Below are 21,367 nucleotides of genomic sequence, written 5' to 3' on the forward strand. Positions count from 1 at the left end.
TTCTTAGATATTTATCCTCCGAGACGTCGAGTTTCAAAATGTTACCTATGTCGTGAAAATCCGTTGCCTCTGTCGAAAGTTTTTGGCAGACATACATACATACATACATACATTTAAACAGACAGATGAGATTATAGATCGTAAAGTTTGAACTTGAATTTGAATTTAATGATATGATTTGTTTCGTTCAAAAAATAAAGTATATTTTTCTTTCAAACATTTTCTATTATAACAAGGCCGATAGCCATTAGTCGCGTGCTCTTGTATAATAGATGAATGCGTGGATGTAGGATTGACATGAAATTCTTAAAGATAAACGAAAATGACCGAAAAATGGGTTGAAATGAGTTAAATAAAAAAAAAAAAACTAAATGACTTAGAATTATTTTAATGAACTTAAGAATGAAGTGAATGACCTTAAGAATGACTTGAATGCTTAAAAATAACTGGAATCCTCCAAAAACCACTTGATTGATTTGGAGAATGATTTGAATGGCTTTGAGACTGACTGCTTGAACCACGGATGATCATTTTATATTAAATTAATGCAGAAAAGTGATCCCCCAATTTATATCACAGCATGTAGTAAGAACAAATACTACACTTTGATCTTGGCCAAAAGGCCAAGAAAAGGGTATTTATTTGCTCCCCCACCGAGCAAATAAGGCACAAGGCCGATTTTTAATATGAGAAGTGAAGGGAAATGGGGACCAACTCCCCAGGGAGTAGGGGAGCTGGATAATGACAATTGGTATGAAGGGTTGCCCCTACATTGACCAAGGTCTTATATGTGGGGGTTTCCTGACATATGGTCTTTGCCTGTAGTATCTGCCGGAACAGATGCTACACTTTGATCTTGGCCAAGATCAAAGTGTAGTGTCTGGTCCGTCAGATACTGTAAAGGGTATTTATTTGATCCCCCACCGAGCAAATTAGGCACAAAGTCGATTTTTAATGTAAGGAGTGAAGGGGAAATAGAGACAAACTCCCCGGAGAGTAGGGGAGCTGGATAGTGACAATTGGTATGAAGGGTTGCCCCTACATTGACCAAGGTCTTATATGTGCGGCTGCCCCACATATGGTCTTTGCTTACAGTATCTGACGGAACAGATACTACACTTTGATCTTGGCCAAAAGGCCAAAAAAAAAAGGATATTTGTTTGCTCCCCCACCGAGCAAATTAAGTGCAAGGCCGATTTTTAATGTGAGGAGTGTAGAGGAAATGGGGACCAACTCCCCGCGAAGTAGGGGAGCTGAATAGTGACAATTGGTATGAAGGGTTGGTATTTATTTGCTCCCCCACCGAGCAAATAAGGCACAAGGCCGATTTTTAATTTGAGGAGTGAAGGTGAAATGGGGACAAGCTCCCCGGGGAGGAGGGGAGCTGGATAGTGACAATTGGTATTAAGGGTTGCCCCTACATTGACCAAGGTCTTATATGTGGGGCTGCCCCAACATATGGTCTTTGTTTGTAGTATCTGCCGAAACAGATACTATACTTTGATCTTGGCAAAAAGATCAAGGAAAGAGGTATTTGTTTGCTCCCCCACCGAGCAAATAAGGCACAGTGCCGATTTTTAATATGAGGAATGAAGGGAAAATGGGGACCAACACCCCGGGGAGTAAGGGAGCTGGATAATGACAATTGGTATGAGGGGTTGCCCCTACATTGTCCATGGTCTTATATGTGGGGTTGGTATTTATTTGCTCCCCCACCGAGAAAATTAGGCACATGGCCGATTTTTAATGTGAGGAGTGAAGGGGAAATGGGGACCAGCTCTCTGGGTAGTAGGGGAGCTGGAGAGTGACAGTTGGTACCTCGGGTTGCCCATACATTGACCAAGGTCTTATATGTGGGATTTCCTCCACATATTGTCTTTGCTTGCAGTATCTGTCGGAACATATACTACACTTTTATCTCGGCCAAAAGGCCAAGAAAAGCGTTATTTATTTGCTTCCCTACCGACCAAATTAGGCACAATGCCGATTTTTAATGTGAGGAGTGAAGGAGAAATGGGGACCAACTTCCCGGGGAGTAGGGGAGCTGGATAGTGACAATGGGTATGAAGGGTTGCCCCTATATTGACCAAGGTCTTATATGTGGGATTGCCCCACATATGGTCTTTGCTAGCAGTATCTGCCGGAACAGATGGTATTTATTTGCTCCCCCACCGAGAAAGTTAGGCACAAGGCCGATTTTTAAAGTGAGGAGTGAAGGGGAAATGGGGACCAACTCCCCGGGGAGTAGGGGAGCTGGATAGTGACAATTGGTATGAAGGGTTGCCCCTTCATTGACCAAGGTCTTATATGTGGGGTCGCCCCCACATATGGTCTTTACTTGCAGTATCTGCCGGAACAGATGGTATTCATTTGCTCCCCCACCGAGCAAATTAGGCACAAGGCCGATTTTTAATGTGAGGAGTGAAGGGAGAGGGAAGGGAAAAAGGGGACCAGCTCCCGAGAGGTGGGAAATGGGAGCTGGTTAAAGGTCAAGCATGTGGGGTTGCCCCCACATCTGGTCTTTGCTAGTCATAGCTAGTCCTAGCTTGCAGTATCTGCCGGAACAGATGGTGTTTATTTGCTCCCCCACTGAGCAAATTAGGCACAAGGCCGTTTTTAATGTGAGGTAAAAACCAGCTCCCCTAAAAGTAGGCAAAAAGGGGTCACTCTGGTTACCAAAAATAATAATTGTCCAAGTATAGAGGGTTTCCCCTCCATTGACTGGTACAAATTATCTTAAGTGCAGCATCTGCCGGAACAGATGGTATTTATTTGCTCCCCCACCGAGCAAATTAGGCACAAGGCCAATTTTTAATGTGAGGAGTGAAGGGAGGGGGAAGGGAAAAAGGGGACCAGCTCCCGAGAGGTGGGAAATGGGAGCTGGTTAAAGGTCAGGCATGTGGGGTTGCCCCCACATCTGGTCTTTGCTAGTCATAGCTAGTCATAGCTTGCAGCATCTGCCGGAACAGATACTACACTTTGATCTTGGCGAAAAGGCGAAGAAAAGCTTGACAAACTAAGAACAGCATCAATTTACAACAGACTTTTGATCTGAACCAAAAAGGCCAAGCACAAATGTGTTACGGACAGACCGACAGACAGACGACCGACCGACGGACCGACCAACCGACCGAGCGACGGCGTTACTTATAGAGTCGCTTGCACGCGACTAAAAACTTTTAGTCTTTGTGATTTTACTTTTAAGAAAATAAAGGCTCAAAATGCATTTTTATAGATAGTAATAACCTTTAAAAATCGCTGGTCAAAAGTTATCTTTCGGTCTGAGTTGGTCTTGACAATACGAATCGACTCCTATTGCCCTATGGAAACTTTGAGATTGACATGCCTACTTTGGACCATTTCAGTTATAGACACAAACAAGCAGGAGATTTTCTCAATTAAAAATTAGGTCATTTGAATTTACGGATTAACGTACAGATTAACGCACGTACAAGATTAAGATTAAGGATAATGATAAATGAATATGAATATACTTTTATTTTCATTTATAAGTAGTTATTCTGTTTGTATACACGGCTTCAATATTTGAATACATTATTGTTTGCGTCTAATCCTAAGCGGCACGTGCGCACCTAAAATCAGTTGATTAATTTTGCAAAGCGCTTTAGAAACACCAGAATATATATATATATATATATATATATATATATATATATATATATATATATATATATATATATATATATAATCTGAGGTTATCTTTTCCATAGGTTAAGTAACCAATGAAGTGTAACGAGGTTAATACAAGAGTGTCAATACCGAAATAGAGCAGGGTATACTCTTTATTTGTTTTTACATAAGCATGTATATGTTGTTACACAGGTTATGAGCAGGTTTCGGTCAGCTAACTAGAGACCTCTTCACACAATACAGCACACTTTGGTTTCGTATCGCTTGAAGTGGTCTGTAGTTACTAGTAGCTAGCTAATCGAAACATACTCATGAGTGTGTAGCAACGTATTACTACTGATATAAAAACAAAAAAAGAATATATATATACATCAATATATATATATATATATATATATATATATATATATATATATATATATATATATATATATACATACATACATACATAAATCCAGGATGAAATAAACAAAAGTTACAAAAAAGAAAAAATGTCTTTGAATTTCAACAAAGTTTTGCACTATATATATATATATATATATATATATATATATATATATATATATATATATATATATATATATATATATATATATATACTAGCAGGTCACCCGGCATGGCCCGCTCATAAAATACGCATTTTTTTTAAACGTTAATTTAAATTATTGATTTCACTTTTAATATTTTTTATTGTGTTATTAATGTACCTTAGTTTTCTGGCACGTATCACTTACAATAAGATGCGGGTATATATATATATGTATATATATATATATATATATATATATATATATATGTATGTATATATATATATATTATTTGTATACTAAAGTTATCTGTTATCCATCTTGTTCCTTTTGTTTTTTTTCAAATACGACGCATAGTGAGAGGGGCACTTATCAATGTTTTAACCTGTAAAAAAGGCCTTTTATATGAAGTACAATATTTAGTTCGTAATTTTAAATACAGTAAAACTCCTTTAAATTGGACTTTCTCTCATTTGGACTTCTTCCAAACCTGGACTTTCTCTAAACTTGAACTGTCTCGTCATTGAAATTGTATTAGCATATTTGATGCGGAGTTGCAGTAAAACTGTTTAATGGTTTAGTCAGATGTTGCGCAGAAATGTTAATATTGGTACTATGTAATTAATGTAGATTAACTATTCATAATTAATTTACGCTAACTATAATGTTTTTTTTCAGATTTCTATATTTAAAATAGTGTAAAACAACTCATCACAATGGCTTGCAGCTCTAAAATTAGAGAATACATCTAGTCTAGAAAAAATTCTTGAAAGAAAACGGTTACCGATCAGCCACAAGCTTCTGGGTTTGAGTTTTACTCCTGATCTGAAATGGAACACGTACATTAAGTCTGTTGCCAAGGTCGCTGGAAAGATGGTGGGATCCTTCTACCGCTCCAGAAGATATCTCACTACGGATGCAATTCTGTATCTATATAAAAGCCAAGTACGTCCAAGGATGGAATACTGTTGCCATATCTGGGCAGGAGCTGCTAAAAACAGCCTATCCTGCCTTGACAGAGTACAAAATAGACTTTGTGGCTAAGTGGGGGATGCCCTTTTCTCTACCCTGCAACCTCTCTCCCACAGAAGAGACGTTGCGAGCCTATCCTTGTTTTATCGTTATTTCCATGGCAGATGCTCGTCTGAACTCCAATCTCTGCCCCCCCTCGCCAATCTTTCACAAAAAACACCCGTCTAGCTGAAAAATTTCCCCCACTCTATATCTGTGCCTAAATCAAAACGCAGATTCCATGAACAAAGCTTCTTTCTTAGAACTGCACGCCTGTGAAACTCTGTTCCGTCTGCCTGCTTCTCTCCGGACTACAACTTGGTTGTCTTCAAGTCCAATGTTAACAAATTCCTAATGAACCGCCCCCTTAAGTAAACATATCAGCAAATCTCCTCACTAACGTAATGTACTTGCAATAACCCTTATCCCTGAGTGGCTTCCGGGCCTTGATAAGTGGTGATCACTGTGTAAAAACAAAAAAAAGCCACGCTGTTCTTAAATCACTTAATGCAAATGATGTTGAAATGTGGGTGCAACAAGATGAGGAAACTACTGATCAATATCCTGAAGGCAGTAATGGTGATGAAAATAGCGACAGCTCCAATTCTGTTGACCCTAATGTAAATAACAAAGATCACTCTGATGAAGCAATGTCATGGGGTGATGCAGAAAATCTATGGAGACGGTTATAAAATTTCTAGAAAAAAGCCCTTACTTTAGTGACAACTATGTTTTGTACGCAAGCTCACGCCGAAGAGATATAATCATAAAGAAGCTACAGAACTAAGAAATTGTAGATTTTTGTGATCGCTTACGGAATACAATGGCAGCACCCGAAAGCTCAATCGATGAAAATAGAAACTGCAATGAGACTCATTCAATGAATAAATAAATAAAAAAAACTGTATTTTACATAAATGTATGATTTCTGTAGATGATAACTTAGGTAATAAATACCTAACAAGTAAGAGTGGATTTAATTAATTTTCAATGTTTTTGTTCCTGGTAATAATATTTAACAATTCTTGCAATATATCGTAAACTCAACTTAATATATACTTGAAGTATCATATAGCAATGAATTTCATTTACTATTTCTTTATTCTTAGAAAATTAAAGTTAACTGAAGCACATTTTTTTTATCACGAAAATTGAACAGCATCCTCTAATTTGAACAAAGCGGATGTTCAAATTATAGGAGTTACAGTGTACATTTATAATGTATTTTTGATCTTATTTCTAAATGTCCATTCTTATCTGAATTGATTTTTACTGGCGAGTCTACTTCCCATGTTATACAATAAAATACAATAATGAAATTTTGTAAGGGGGGCTTGCATTAAAAAGAAACAGTTTTTTAATCGCTTTATAATTTATACCATGCATTAATCTGTCTTTAAAATATTACAACTCCCCCCCCCCCAAAAAAAAAACAACACAATATACTTTATTTATTATTTTATTAGCATTTCAGTCCGGCGTTTCCCGGGTGTTTGGATGTGTATGTTGAGCAAAAAAAAAAAAAAGTGGTAGTAGGAAGGCAGGCTCGAACTATTACCGCAAAGGAGGAAATGAAGGGGGTAAAACCTAACGTTTATGCTGTTACGACCACCGCCAAACCGGAAGCGACATTTTAAGGCTAGACAATCTAAAGGAGAGGATAACTTTCAAAAATATCGGCGAAAAAAGTGACTCCCCCCTGTAGAAAAGTGCCTAGTTGAAGGTGAAGATATTAATGTTTTTAGCCAATTTTTCGATATTTGTCGTATGAAAGGTCGAACTTTAAAACGATACTGATCTTGGTAAAATCCGTCGCATCTATTGAAAATTTAAGGCAGACATGCAAACAGACATAGCTACATAATTTATATATTTGGTAACTAAAAATTTTCGACCCAAACTGATGAAAAAGCTTGCCCTATCTCTGAATACCCTTTATGTAAAATTTCAAATATTCAGAGGAGAAATTGTCTGAGTAATTTGGAAGAGACCGCACCAATCAATTTTTAAAAAAATTTTGACCCCTATTATGACCCCTTAAAATTTATTATTTTGGGCTCAAATCAAGTTATTAAGTTAAATCCATGTCCAAGGAACTTATATTTAAAATTTCAAGTGCGTAGACCCAAAATTGTCGGAGGAGTTTAGTAGAGTTCTACAAGGTCAAATCGTTTAACTTTGCCCCCTTAATCGCCAAATTTCTGGCTCAAAACCGATCACATCGATTTTCCCAAATCTCAGTACCCTGCATATCACATTTCGAGTCTGTAGACTAAAAATTGACAGAGTTATTGCGAAGGGAAATGTACACAGACACACACAGAACACACGCACACAGACACGTTCACTTTCACATATATCTATATATCTATAAAAGTGAACGTGTCTGTCTGTCTGTCTGTCTGTGTGTCTGTCTGTCTGTGTACATTTCCCTACGCAATAACTCTGTCAATTTTTAGTCTATAGACTCGAAATTTGAAATACCGGGTACTGAGATTTGAGAAAATCGATGTGACGGGTGTCAGCCAGAAATTTGGCTGTTAAGGGGTCAAATTTCAACGATTTGACCTTTAAGAACTCTACCAAACTCCTCCGACAATTTTGGGTCTAGACACTTGCAATTTTATATATAGATTCCTTGAACATGGATCTAACTTAATAAAGTGATTTGAGCCCGAAACAATAAATTTTAAGGGGTCATAATAGGGGTCAAAGTTTTAAAAAATTAACCATTTTTTTGTTTTTTTGCTTTTTTTGCACAGCATACACCTCCAAACACCCGAGCAACGCCGGGCACCCCTGCTAGTATATATATATATATATATATATATATATATATATATTCCTTTTCTATATTCTGTGCTATCTACTCGCTTGAAACTCTCTTGTCCCAGATTCGTCTTGCATATCACCTTGTTTGTAATATATCAATAGTTAGCAATATATGTATGGATGCAATAAAAAATTGGAAATACGCATCTCTTTTTCTAGCGCTCATACCCTTTTGAAAGGGCGTTTGTATGTTCTAAATTATTAATACAGAAATTGAAAATCAATTAATAAAAGGAAGTAGTAAAATCAAAGTCCATATATCTAGTCCCACCATGTATTTTGTTTCTTTGCTTTATATTCTCTTACATATTCAAGTAATTATTATCAATATCCTATTCATTCAAACTAGTTGCTAGAGATAGGTTTTCTCACAGTACTTGAAAGATACAATTTCTTGTAAATGTTACAGGGGAATCTATCACCAATCCTCCGCTTATTTATGTAGAATAGAGAAAAAGCTTAAAGTAAGATACTCAAACATGCATGCGAGGGCACAGAAATACCTGGTGTAGAAACCAGGCGTATAGTTACCCCTCTCGGTGTGATGGAAGTAAGATACTCAATACATGCATGCGAAGGCGCAGAAATACCTGGTGTAGAAACCAGGCGTATAGTTACCTCTCTCGGTGTGATAGAAGTAAGATACTCAAGACATCCATGCGGGGGCGCAGAAATTCATGGTGTAGAAACCAGGCGTATAGTTACGCCTCGGGGTGAGATAGAAGTAAGATACTCAATACATGCATGCGGGGGCGCAGAAATACCTAGTGTAGAAACCAGGCGCATAGTTACCCCTTTCGGTGTGATGGACCTGTAGATTTTTTCAGATCATCCATCCAAAGAAAGAAAACTCTGATAATAAAACTGGGGGAGGGAGGCCTCCTCAGTCATGGACGGCAACCTTCCTAGAGCTGGTGACTCTAACAAATCCCCGCGTTGCAAACGCTTAAATATGATATTTTGATTAATGTAAACTTCGTATTTATTATTAGACTAGCCTGGGTGTCCGGCGTTGCCCGGATGTTTGGAGGTGTGTGTTGGGCAAAAAAAAAAAAAAAAAAAAAGTGGTAGTAGGCAGGCAAGCCCGAACATGTATAGGGTAGGAAGAAAAGAACGTTGTTAAGGAAAATCATATAAATTTAAAGAATCGTATTTGGCATCGAAAAATAGGCACCAATTTTTCCGGATCCGATACCCCGAACAGTTTCATTTTTTTTTATTCCTTATTCCAAGTCCGATTATTGTTTAGTTCGAAAATCAATAAAAGAATAATGAGAAAACTTGATATAACTTTGCTCAGGCCCTATGTACTGTTCATAACTTTATGTGCACATGTATATATATATATATATATATATATATATATATATATATATATATATATATATTAAAAAGGTTTGACTCATGTTCAGGTAACCTACATATACAATTTCAAGTGTTAGAACCCAAAATTGGCGGAGGAGTTTGGTAGAGCCTGCAACGGTCAAGTGTGCCATCTTGACAGCCAAATTTTTGCCCAAAATCTGATTAAAAAGCTTGCTGTATGTTTGTAAAATTTCAAATGTTTAGACCCAAAATTGGCTGAATAGTTTGCCAGAGACCGCAGAAGTCAAACCTTTTGATTTTGGCAGCCAGATTTTCGGCTACCCCCCCAAAAAAAAACTGGAACAAAAAAAAATATCATAGATTGAGCTTGTGTTTATTCAAACTTTAAATGAACTAGCGGGAGGGGTAGGGCGCCCGGATTTGCTCTGTCTTAAAGTACGCTTAAATATGATATTTTAATTTGTCCAGATTTTGTATATGTTATTATAGAGTTCTTATTTCCAAACTAAAAAAAAAAGAAGTATTTCGGTGCCATCAGCTAGAATCGAAAACGAAAGCAAAACTGTAGCATTCAAAGCTGGTGACGTTACCACTGTACCAAAGGGACAAGCATATGAACTGATTTTTAATAAACACAGATGAATTTACGAATTGTATAAGGATTTTTTAAGTGTGAACACTTTTTAATCCCTTAAAAACTACTTTTAACCGGTTAAAGCCCCATAAAAACATTCAATCATTTGAGCCACTTAGCGCCGCTCCGCGACTTTTAGTTTCGGGAGAGAGAGAGAGAGAGAGAGAGAGAGAGAGAGAGAGAGAGAGAGAGAGAGAGAGAGAGAGAGAGAGAGAGAGTTTGGAAATATGGAGAGACCTACACAGTGATTTTTTATATATTAATTTTTTAAATACTAAAACCTTTGAAATTTAAAAAACCAATTACGATTTATATATTTGATATATACAAACGTTTCAAGTAACTGATTAATCTCTCCCTCTTCTCCTCTGTCTGTCTGTCTGTATATATATATATATATATATATATATATATATATATATATATATATATATATCGCTATCTTTCTCTCTCTCTCTCTCTATATATATATATATATATATAAATTTCATATTCTAAAATATTCCTTTTTTCTCTCCAAATTTTATTCTTAATATTCTATTTTCATTAAAAAAAAAAAAAATAAATTAATAACTTCGTTCTTGGTTTTAAATATTTACTTACTACAAAAATGCTAGTTTTGTTTTACTGTCTTAAACTTCTCATCCCCCTAATTTTGTTTATGAGGAGATTATATTCGAAGACAAAACCTTTGTCAATTATTGTTAATAATTATTGTTAATCTAATAAAATGAATATCGTTTCCGAAATAATCGTGCGCTCAAGTTGATTTTATTTGTTTTTCTTTTTGAAACTGATTCATAATTCAAAATTATGAATCTTTTTACTCAATATTAAAATAGCTCTAGGATATCCATACCTATTGAGCTTATTATATATCTTCACTACAGACTCTAGGTCTAATTCTCCCAAAATTCATATATATATATATACTAGCATTTCAGCCCGGCGTTGCCCGGGTGTTTGGAGGTGTATGCTGAGCAAAAAAAAAAAAGAGTAATTTTTTTTTAATTTGACCCCTATTATGACCCCTTAACATTTATAGTTTCGGGCTCAAATCACTTTATTAAGTTAGATCCAGGTTCAAGGAACCTATATCTAAAATTTCAAGTGTCTAGACCCAAAATTGTCGGAGGAGTTTGGTAGAGTTCTTAAAGGTCAAATCGTTGAAATTTGACCCCTTAACAGCCAAATTTCTGGCTGACACCCGTCACATCGATTTTCTCAAATCTCAGTACCCGGTATTTCAAATTTCGAGTCTATAGACTAAAAATTGACAGAGTTATTGCGTAGGGAAATGTACACAGACAGACAGACACACAGACAGACAGACAGACACGTTCACTTTTATATATATAAATATATATATATATATATATATATATATATATATATATATACAGGGTGACCCCAAAAAAACAAAAGCTAAATGGAGGCCATCTAGAACGTATTCTGTAGAACGGAAAAAAAGGCCAAAGACCCTTGTGTTTCGATGTGATGTTTTGAATATAATGAACTAGTTATGACCAAAGTTTCATTTCATTCGGACAAAACACTAAGAAACGGGGCCTAATTATAGTTGGGCCCGTTTTTTTTGGTCACCCTGTATATATATATATGTGTGTGTGTGTGTGTATGCGTGCGCGCGCGTGTGTGTGGGTAAAAAAAGGAAAGAAAACCTATGGCCTTTTAAAAACATTCTTAACGTTTCGTCCCTATTTTTCCGGTTTTCCTTAGATTGAGGAAAATGAAATATACCAAAAACTTTCCTTGTTCATCATTTTTCTGAGGAATTTCCCCGAAAATAAGGACGAAAAGTTGAGAATTTTCTTAAAAAGTCATAGTTTTTTTCCCCTTTTTTCCATAATATTATAATATCATATCATACCTGCATTTTATTGTCACACACACACACACACACACACACACACACACACACACACACACACACACACACACATATATATATTAAGTAATGTGATTTATAATTTAAAAATTTAAAAAAATTTTAAAAATTTAAAAATCAAAATTTAATTAAATTAAAAATCAGTTTCATAAGAAGGAACAACAACAAAGTCAATTATCTGTACGATCGTTTCGGAAATCCGTGCTTTTTATTTGTGGTATACATGAAGTCACGTAGAACAATTATACATAGTTTTTTTGGTAAGCACGGTCTCCTCATCGGCAAATTTAGGAGGATTTCTATTGAATTGAAAAGACACCAAAAATAAACCTAGCATTAAAAGTAAGGCAGATGAATCTGAAAAATTGAAGTAAAAGGTTTGGATTTAAAATTTATAAGAAAATTAATAAGAAAATTGGTATAGGTTAGAGATAGAAATGAGTAGAAAAAATATATATTTTTTTGAATTTACATAATAAATTTGATTTAAAAATATATAGATATATAATTACCTTTTGGTTTTTCTTTTTTTGAAATCAGGAACTGTATTTAAAGAAGTCATTTAGATGTTTGCTATAGCTTTTTATTTTATTGAATGATGAATTTTAAAAGGGCGACGCTCGTGCAGTAAATTGTTTCCGTTAGCGTATTTTAATTTAAAGACGCTACAGTTAATATCTATAGAGAGAGAGTATTCATTTTGCAAGTTTTTAAGGGGAGATAATTGTCATGGCTTTATTTATTATTTGATTTACGAGTCTAAGGGCGGTAATTGGTTTAACTTAATTTATTTAAAAAAAAAAAAAAAGTAATCTATATTTACTAATGAGTAATTTTTAATGATTTAAGGTGGTTTATATTTATTAAATTTAAACCAACGTTTATGATTACATGATAGAAGCTCATGTCTTGAATTTACTAGTTTGGTTGTGCTTTTTATATCTTCATATTTTAAAATTTTTAGGGTTTCTTTCGTACATAATGTACAAAATTTATCTCCTGGTTTATATGATTTGCAAGTCTCAATTATTTGCCATTTTAAGTTGAAAGAAATATTGCTATTTTTTAGTTGCCAAATATAGTTGGATAGAGTAGTTTGGTTTGATAGAGAGTTATTTTTAAAAGAATGTTTGTGCGTTGAAATTCTATGTTTTATTGGGCCAGATGTGGAACCAATATATATTACCTCTTGATTATTATGATTATTTTCCGTTAGGTCTATTGTTGGATTATAATGTCGTGGGTTGGTTAATAATTGATCGGTAGATTGATTTAAGTTGGTGTTATTATTTAATCTGGTAGTTGAGTTATGGCTGTTGATAGGTTCTTGTATATTTGGAGTTTTTGATACTGTTCAGCTATAGATAACATTTTTAATTTTACATGAGCCTTGTAGGGGACATTTATTTTTTCTTCTACATATATATATAAATAAGGGGGTGGTCACCAACAATGTGTATTTTTTAACATTATTTTATTATTCCGTGTCTTGATTTTTCATTGAAAATTATGCTTAGATCATTGTAATAATGTTTGGAAATCATTTAAATTGTTTTTAAAGCGTTTCAGACGTTCTGTGAAGCGTCCTCTTCAGAAATTATTTAAAATGCTTAGAATATATTCAAGATGTGTTGGAGATGTAAAAAGAGCATTTTCGTAGTTCATTTGAAATGTTTCCAAGAGATGGAAACGTGTAAGTGAATCTACTTTCCATTCGTACACACACACACACACACACACACACACACACACACACACACACACACACACACACACACACACACATATATATGTATGTATGTATGTATGTGTGTCAGGTCATGTCATGTGCTACTGGTACCATGTAACCCAGTACTACCTGCCTCATGGTCGGGTCACCGGCAACTAAACTGATTCCCCCACCAGACTTGTTTGGTGAGGAGGGTGGCTAGTCTCCCTGAAGGATTAAAAACAAGACCTTCCAAAGGGCGAATGAACTCTTTTTCTGGATCAACGGCCAACTAGCACCGTGTATTTGTGTGTGTGTGTGTGTGTGTGTGTATTGTGGTGGAGAGGGCTCCCGTAAGCTGTGGTGAAGGCAACCTTTCTAGGAGAAGCAAATCTCTGATTTAAAAAACCATAAAGCGGAAGACCATTACCCGCATTAAGGTGGTCTGCAGTTTAATTTGTTGCTGGCTATCTTGCTCTTGCTTGTTGCTGGATCTCAACATTTTGAACCGAGAGAGAGATTAGCTGTCGTACAAAGCTAAGACTCTGTAACATCATATTTGTATAGATACTCCCTCGGGCATTTGGGCTTATGGATTTTAAATGTCTGAGGGAGTGGCACTCGTCTGACAAGACGTTGCAATCATCATGTATGTGTGTGTGTGTTTGGAAAAAAAGCGAGCGAGATTTCTGGATATATTGTGGACACTGGCCGATTGAGGCTACCCAAGCGGTACTCTGTAGATCAAGCCTTCCTCATAGTCGACAGAAGAGTAAAATGAAATCGTTTTGAGAGTTTTCCATGTTTTTATCGATTATGTCCTGCACACGCTTTTTGGTCATCTGAATATTTAGATTAAGGGCTAATCTCAGCTTCATGGAGCCGTGTGTGATTAATTTTTAACTTACTAGAAATATGACCGACAGTGTTTCGTAGTTTTTTTTTCGTATTGCTATGAAACGCTCTTTATTTACGAATAAGGTCGGAGGTTTAATCGGCCAAACATTGTAAGCATAACACTTAAGATGAAAACAGTATTACATTTCCACTATTAACGATTACTACGATGCCGATATTGTCCCTTAGACTACTGTACACTCATAAACTCTTATCCTCGAGTGGCCTCCGGGCCTTGATAAATGGTGCCTCTTGAAACCTTAAAATTCGTGTATTCTTTATTATACATACATATATATATATATATATATATATATATATATATATATATATATATATAAATATATATATTTTTTTTTTTTTTGGCGGGCTGTTATTCTCATCTTCATTGTTTCACCACGTTTCGGCCAAATCATTCTCTGGCCTTCTTCAGGTGGTCAACCGCGACTTGATCGGAATGGTGAGTCTTGTATCTGTGTCGCAAGAAATTACTGAAGAAGGTCAGAGGGTGAGTTGGTCGAAACGTGGGGAAAACAACAACAATATCAACTATTAAGATGAAGATAAGAGTTCGCAAAATAAAACGAATACACAAATGGAAACAATAGTCCGAATCATACAAACAATACCAATTAAGTCGGTCCTGGATATGACATTTAAACTATAGCCGATGGTGAGGCCTCAGCTTGCGCGTTTTGGGGAGTGTGGAACCACTCTTTAATTGCCATTGCTCACAGGTCCACTCTGACCCGGAGTGGTAGTACCTGTTAGGGTCCCAACTATGAGTTAAATAGAATCAGCAACTATGTCCCAAAGCCTAGCTGGAGTCCGAACACGGTACCCCCGTAATAATAATAAAGGGTTGGGTTCGAGACTCCTAACAAACGGTTCCCCAGTTCGATACAAAACACCTGACGAAGGCCGGAGGGCAAAACGGCCGAAACGTTGTGACAATCACAACCAAGATGAGGAAGTCAGTCCGACAATCTCAATCAAATATATTCTATTAAAAACTTTTTCTTCAAAATCACTGGATTCGGCTTTAAATCACCTGAAAAGGGTTGATATGATGTCAAACAAAACGAACGAACCAACGAACCAACCAACCAATTAAGTCTGCTTCTATAACTAACAACAAGGTTCTTAATGCGTGAGTCGTAAATGAGCCTGGAGCACCCTTGTATGATTGAGTTGGGATTAGGCCTCACGTGGTTAATTGTCTTTGGCTGTTTTGATTTAATCCTTTGCGGTCTGTAACCCTTTTGTGTAGAGAAAATCGGGTTAAAGCTACAACCTCAATTACTCACCTTGTCTATCCCTCTAAGATTATGCGGATCCTCCGTACCCATAAACTGTTTGGATTGCGTACAACGAACCGATGAACAAATCCCTTTATTTATATAGTAAGTGGAAAAACAAAACTCGACAAAGATTACAATGGGATATATTCAAGTATAATCGTTTTTAAGAACAAATTATGTAGTTGATTATAAGGTATTAGTTTGTTTGAGATTGTAAACTGGGACTTACCGTGTTTATCCTATGTATATGATTGAGGGCTCGGGATTATCTTATCTATTAGAAGAAAAACATGACGTGTTTATATAAAATGAACAAAAGGTGATATTATATTTTATTTAAGTAGTCTACATACGCATAGCAAAAAGCAAAAGTTGACTTTATAGAGGTTTATTGTCTCGAGGATTTGTTTTCATCGGAATAATCACATTAGGTAAAGTGAATTTGTTAATTTAAAATTTAAGAGTCAGGTTCACCCTGAAATGGAATACTGCTGCCAAATCTGGGCAGGAGCTGCTAGGTGCGTCCTATCCTGCCTTGACAAAGTCCAAAACCGGGTTCGAAATTTAGTAAATGATGCATTTTTTCTTTGCTGAAACCTCTTTCCCACAGAAGAGACGTCGTGAGCCTGTCTCTGCTCTATCGCTATTTTCATGGCAAGTGCTCCCACTTCTTGCCAAATTTTAACAAAAAACAAAACAAAAAAAAAAGGTCGACTAACTAGAACCACTATATATAATTTTCCGCATTCTCTATCTTTGTTTAAATCTAAATGCAGATTTCATGAACAAAGCTTATTTCCCAGAACTGGCGGCCTTTAGAACACTGTTACACTGGCTAGCTTTCCGGTTGAATACACCCTGGTAACCTTCAGATCATCTGTAAACAATTAACCGTTTAGCGATCCCAATATATAATCAAATTTTACCAAATTCATACAAGTAGTTATTACTACTCTACCAACTTACATTGATTATTCCGACTTTCTCCAGGTATATTCTTGCGAACTCTCAAAAAATAAAAATAAAAAACATGACGGTGGAACAACATGCGAACTTTCATTTTTAACTGATTTTCTTCTCAGTACCATTGCAAGTGAGAAAAAAAAAGAAAATTTACAAAATTCCGAAAATGAAGTCTTATTTCAAAATATATTAATTTTAAACAAATAGATATTGTTTATCGTCCACAATATTGCGTTGTGATTTGACTTTTGAACGGATCTAATACATACGTTTCATTTCAAAATTCATTCAACGCTTCTATCACGGATCCTGCAACCTTAACTACACACACACATACACATACACACACACACACACACACACACACACACACACACACACACACATATATATATATATATATTTTTACAGCACTCCCAAAATTTATAATTACTTCCACAGTCAAAAGAAAAATTATATATATATATATATATATATATATATATATATATATATATATATATGCATATATATAAAATAAAATAGGCATCAAGTACGCTTGAAAGTTAAACAAAAACGCAATATTAGAAAAATAAACAAATATTTTACATGCTTGAAATTTATGATTTAAATATCTTTCGGAGCCGCACTCCATCCTCAGTATGTTGGTTTCTTTCTTTTTTCTTCTTTCTTGCCATGATGTACAGTTGGAGAAAGAAAAGTCAGTTTGTAAAGATCCGCGTGTTGTCTCCCAGCGGTTGTGTTTGAAGTATTGGAACATGGCGTTGCCATACGCGAAATCCACGTCAAATGTATGAGTTCCATTATATGTATATATATATATATATATATATATATATATATATATATATATATATATATACATATATATATATATATATATTAGCAAAATGCAAAGCTATTTGTAAACAAACCAATACGATACTCTAAAAGTAGCGGTCAATGATTAAATAAATATATTGGAAATTTGATTTACAAGCGTCGTTAGTGTTGACTTGCCGATTACCGACTAGATGTTTCCTGGTTCGATACTGTTTTAGAATGTGATCTAGTCTAACCGCAAATAGCGAAACAGTGCTCATGTGTATGACACACACACACACATATATAAATATATATATATATATATATATATATATATATATACAAATACACACACAGATATATATATATGTGTGTGATTGTATACATATATATACGCATATATATACATATATATATATATATATATATATATATATATATATATATATATATATGAACCAATGATTAATAAAACATGTTAAAATACATCTCGAAAAAGAGTTAAAAACATATTTAATTTTAAAAAGGAAGCACAAGATAAGTGGATAGTCCCCTTAATCCGCGGAGTTTCGAAGAAATACTCTCCTTCTCATCAGAGGGCAGGAATTAGCAAAATGCGAGATCGGATTTTGCATGTAAAAGCATTTAATGAAACTACAAGTAAGTCACAGATCTTACCATTATATTCATATTATAAGCTATATTTCCTTTTCGGTTTTATTGAGCTTTTACATCCTGTTGAGATTACTTTACTTGTAAATATTAACTCTTTAATATTTATAATATATTTTAAGTTTACCATTTTGATTACCTTGGTAAACTTATTGTAATATATATATATACATATATATATATATACACATATATATATATATATATAAATATATATTATCATTCGTTAGAAAACCATCTAGTCAGTAAGTCATTTAATCACTTGCAATCGCTGCATCAACTCGCTCTCGAATTTACTATAATACCAATAATTTATTTTTCAAGGGATCATCAGTTGTTTACCATCAAACACTGTTTCGGGGATTTAAAAACAAAACAGTATATTACATCATGGCTCCCCAGCAATGTTGATCAAACACCACCACCCTTAATATTAGGAAGAAGACATGTTACAAACATTTGATCCAATTTCCTATTCTTAATTGCAATTACTAACCTTTTCATACTATAAAAATGAATTTCTTACCTGTGCGATTCATCAATTTCCACATTTAAAATGGATACATTTTTTAATTTTTTAATTCATCAGTCTTGTATTTGTAAGATTAAGATTAATCCATTTAACTACTTATCACCCCCACTATGATTAGTATTTAGTATATTTACATTCTTATTTAAAATTAGATATATAAAGGTTAAAAATATTTTTACATATATACATTTTTTTAATATAAATTTATTATATGTAAATATATTTTATACATTGCTAATATAGTTTTGGATTTCCTTTATTAATATAGTCTGGTTTTTCTTAAACGATTCAAAAGCATCAGGATAACGAACAAATATATATATATATATATATATATATATATATATATATATATATATATATATATATATATATATATATATACAGGGTGGCCGAAAAGTCCCAGGACACTATACACATGGCTTATAAGCTTTGACATCCAAGTCCTTTTTCATATGATCCATCATGGTAGCCCTTGGTATTCCAAGTTCAGCAGAACGTTTTCTGGTAGATTTCTTGGGAGACTGTTTCAGTGATTTTTGAACACCAGCACACGTTTCCTTTCGTGTTTCAGGCCTGCCACTTCTTGCCTAATCCAGAACGCTACCTGTTTCAAAAACTTTCTTCTCCCACAGATACAGATTACTTCTTGATGGTGCGGGCTTTCCAAATCTTTTTGTGAAAGCGCTTCGAACATCTTTTCGGCCAGTGTCCTGGGACTTTTCGGCCACCCTGTATATATATATATATATATATATATATATATATATATATATATATATATATATATATATATATATATATATACATACATATATATATATACATATATATACATATATATATATATATATATATATATAGATAACGAACAAATATATATACATATATATATATATATATATATATATATATATATATATATATATATATATATATATTCTCAAGCAGATATTATTAATGGAACGGAAATACTTTGCTTTATAATTCTGTTATTTAAAACATTTTTCAGTTTTCCGTACAATCTATTTATATGAAAATCGAAAATATTAACTACATTTATCACAAACCCTTTCGATTCGACTGTGAAATATCTTTAAATCGAACTCATGGAGTTGATAAGGTGAAAATGGATAGTGGCAAACATGGAAAGTATATATATATATATATATATATATATATATATATATATATATATATATATATATATGTATGTAACACATGCATTCCTACACTATGGCATATATATATATATATATATATATACATACATATATATATATATATTTAAAGTGTTCATTTTTTTTATTTAACTTCTATTAGTTCAGGGTCGCCTGACGAAGTCTCATTGACTGAAAGGGATGGCTGTCTGTAGTGACCAAATGTAACTATTTACCTTCGAATAAATAAAAAGAAATATATTTTGCTCTTGTTACCGAGCACTATCTGACAACATCGCTGAGTTCATTAGTTCCTACTTTTGAATATCTCAAGCCTGGATATATATATATAAACTAATAATATTTTTATTTATTCATACAAATCTTATACATTTCAACATACAAATATATTACATTAATTTCATTACCACTACACACATTTACATACTCGCACGCATATATATATATATATATATATATATATATATATATATATATATATATATATATATGAGGCATAGATTTGCTGTGCGTGCAGTGTTATCTAGTTTACACAATAGCATCTTATTATTTTCTATGACATTTCATATTGCTGAAACGTAAAAGCCGTTTTCAAACAGCATCGTGTATTTTTCTGAAGTTATTCCTCATTGTCAGTAAAAGAAAGAAATGCAGAACGAGGCGCACCTTAATTGTCTCGCTTTAAATATTGTTGACGACAAAACAAGGACGTATGTTCGTAAGTTACCTCCATTCAGTCCGGCCGCTTCGAGATGAAAATGATACTTCACATAAACTATAGCCACGCAACGGACCCTCTTCACAGACAAATAAATGATATTATACATTTTTAGGCGATTGCATGCATGCTGATCTGTTTTTATAATAATCTTAGTGTTTGATAATAGAAAGAATTCAGACTTTGGCAATACGACTTGATGGCCCATTGCTAAAGAGTCAGTATTAAGAATGAGTACATGGCAATTTAACCGCTCAGTGCAAAGACTATCTAAGATACTTTATAAAATCTAAGATAGATACGAACCCTTTGGTAAATGTAGACACGGTGGACAAAGAGACAAAACACCAACCGCATATTACAGGATGCCTTCAAGAAGTTTCTAACCTTTTTTTGTACAGGCATTTAAAATTGTTGTAGACTCTTAAACATGCAGTATGTTATATAGAGCAACACATCTTATGAGAAGACTGGCCAATTTTTATGATTTCAGGTTCAAATGAAGAGTTACAAGAAGAATTGGAATACAACCTACTAAAGCGTGATTGTTACAACTGTTGAATTTCCAAATGCAATCTGGACGTAAGCATACACTGCATAAACTGAAACATAATTATCGAAGTATACTTACGCAGATAGATATGAAAAGTCTTTTTTAAAGTTTGTCCCTATTCCATGGAGGCCAGGCGCGAACGAAGACCTTA

The 21,367-nt window shown here is 34.2% G+C and overlaps 1 non-coding gene across 1 annotated transcript; it reads right to left on the bottom strand.

The window, feature by feature from the left end:
• Positions 1-446: 446 nt before the first annotated feature.
• On the bottom strand, positions 447-636 carry LOC145249876 (U2 spliceosomal RNA). The gene has a single exon (XR_013863582.1). It is a non-coding gene; the product is annotated as a U2 spliceosomal RNA (small nuclear RNA).
• Positions 637-21,367: the final 20,731 nt, after the last annotated feature.

This window comes from Euprymna scolopes, chromosome 28 (assembly GCF_053919585.1).
Source record: "Euprymna scolopes isolate OS-2025 chromosome 28, ASM5391958v1, whole genome shotgun sequence".
In the NCBI taxonomy this organism is placed as follows: domain Eukaryota; kingdom Metazoa; phylum Mollusca; class Cephalopoda; order Sepiida; family Sepiolidae; genus Euprymna; species Euprymna scolopes.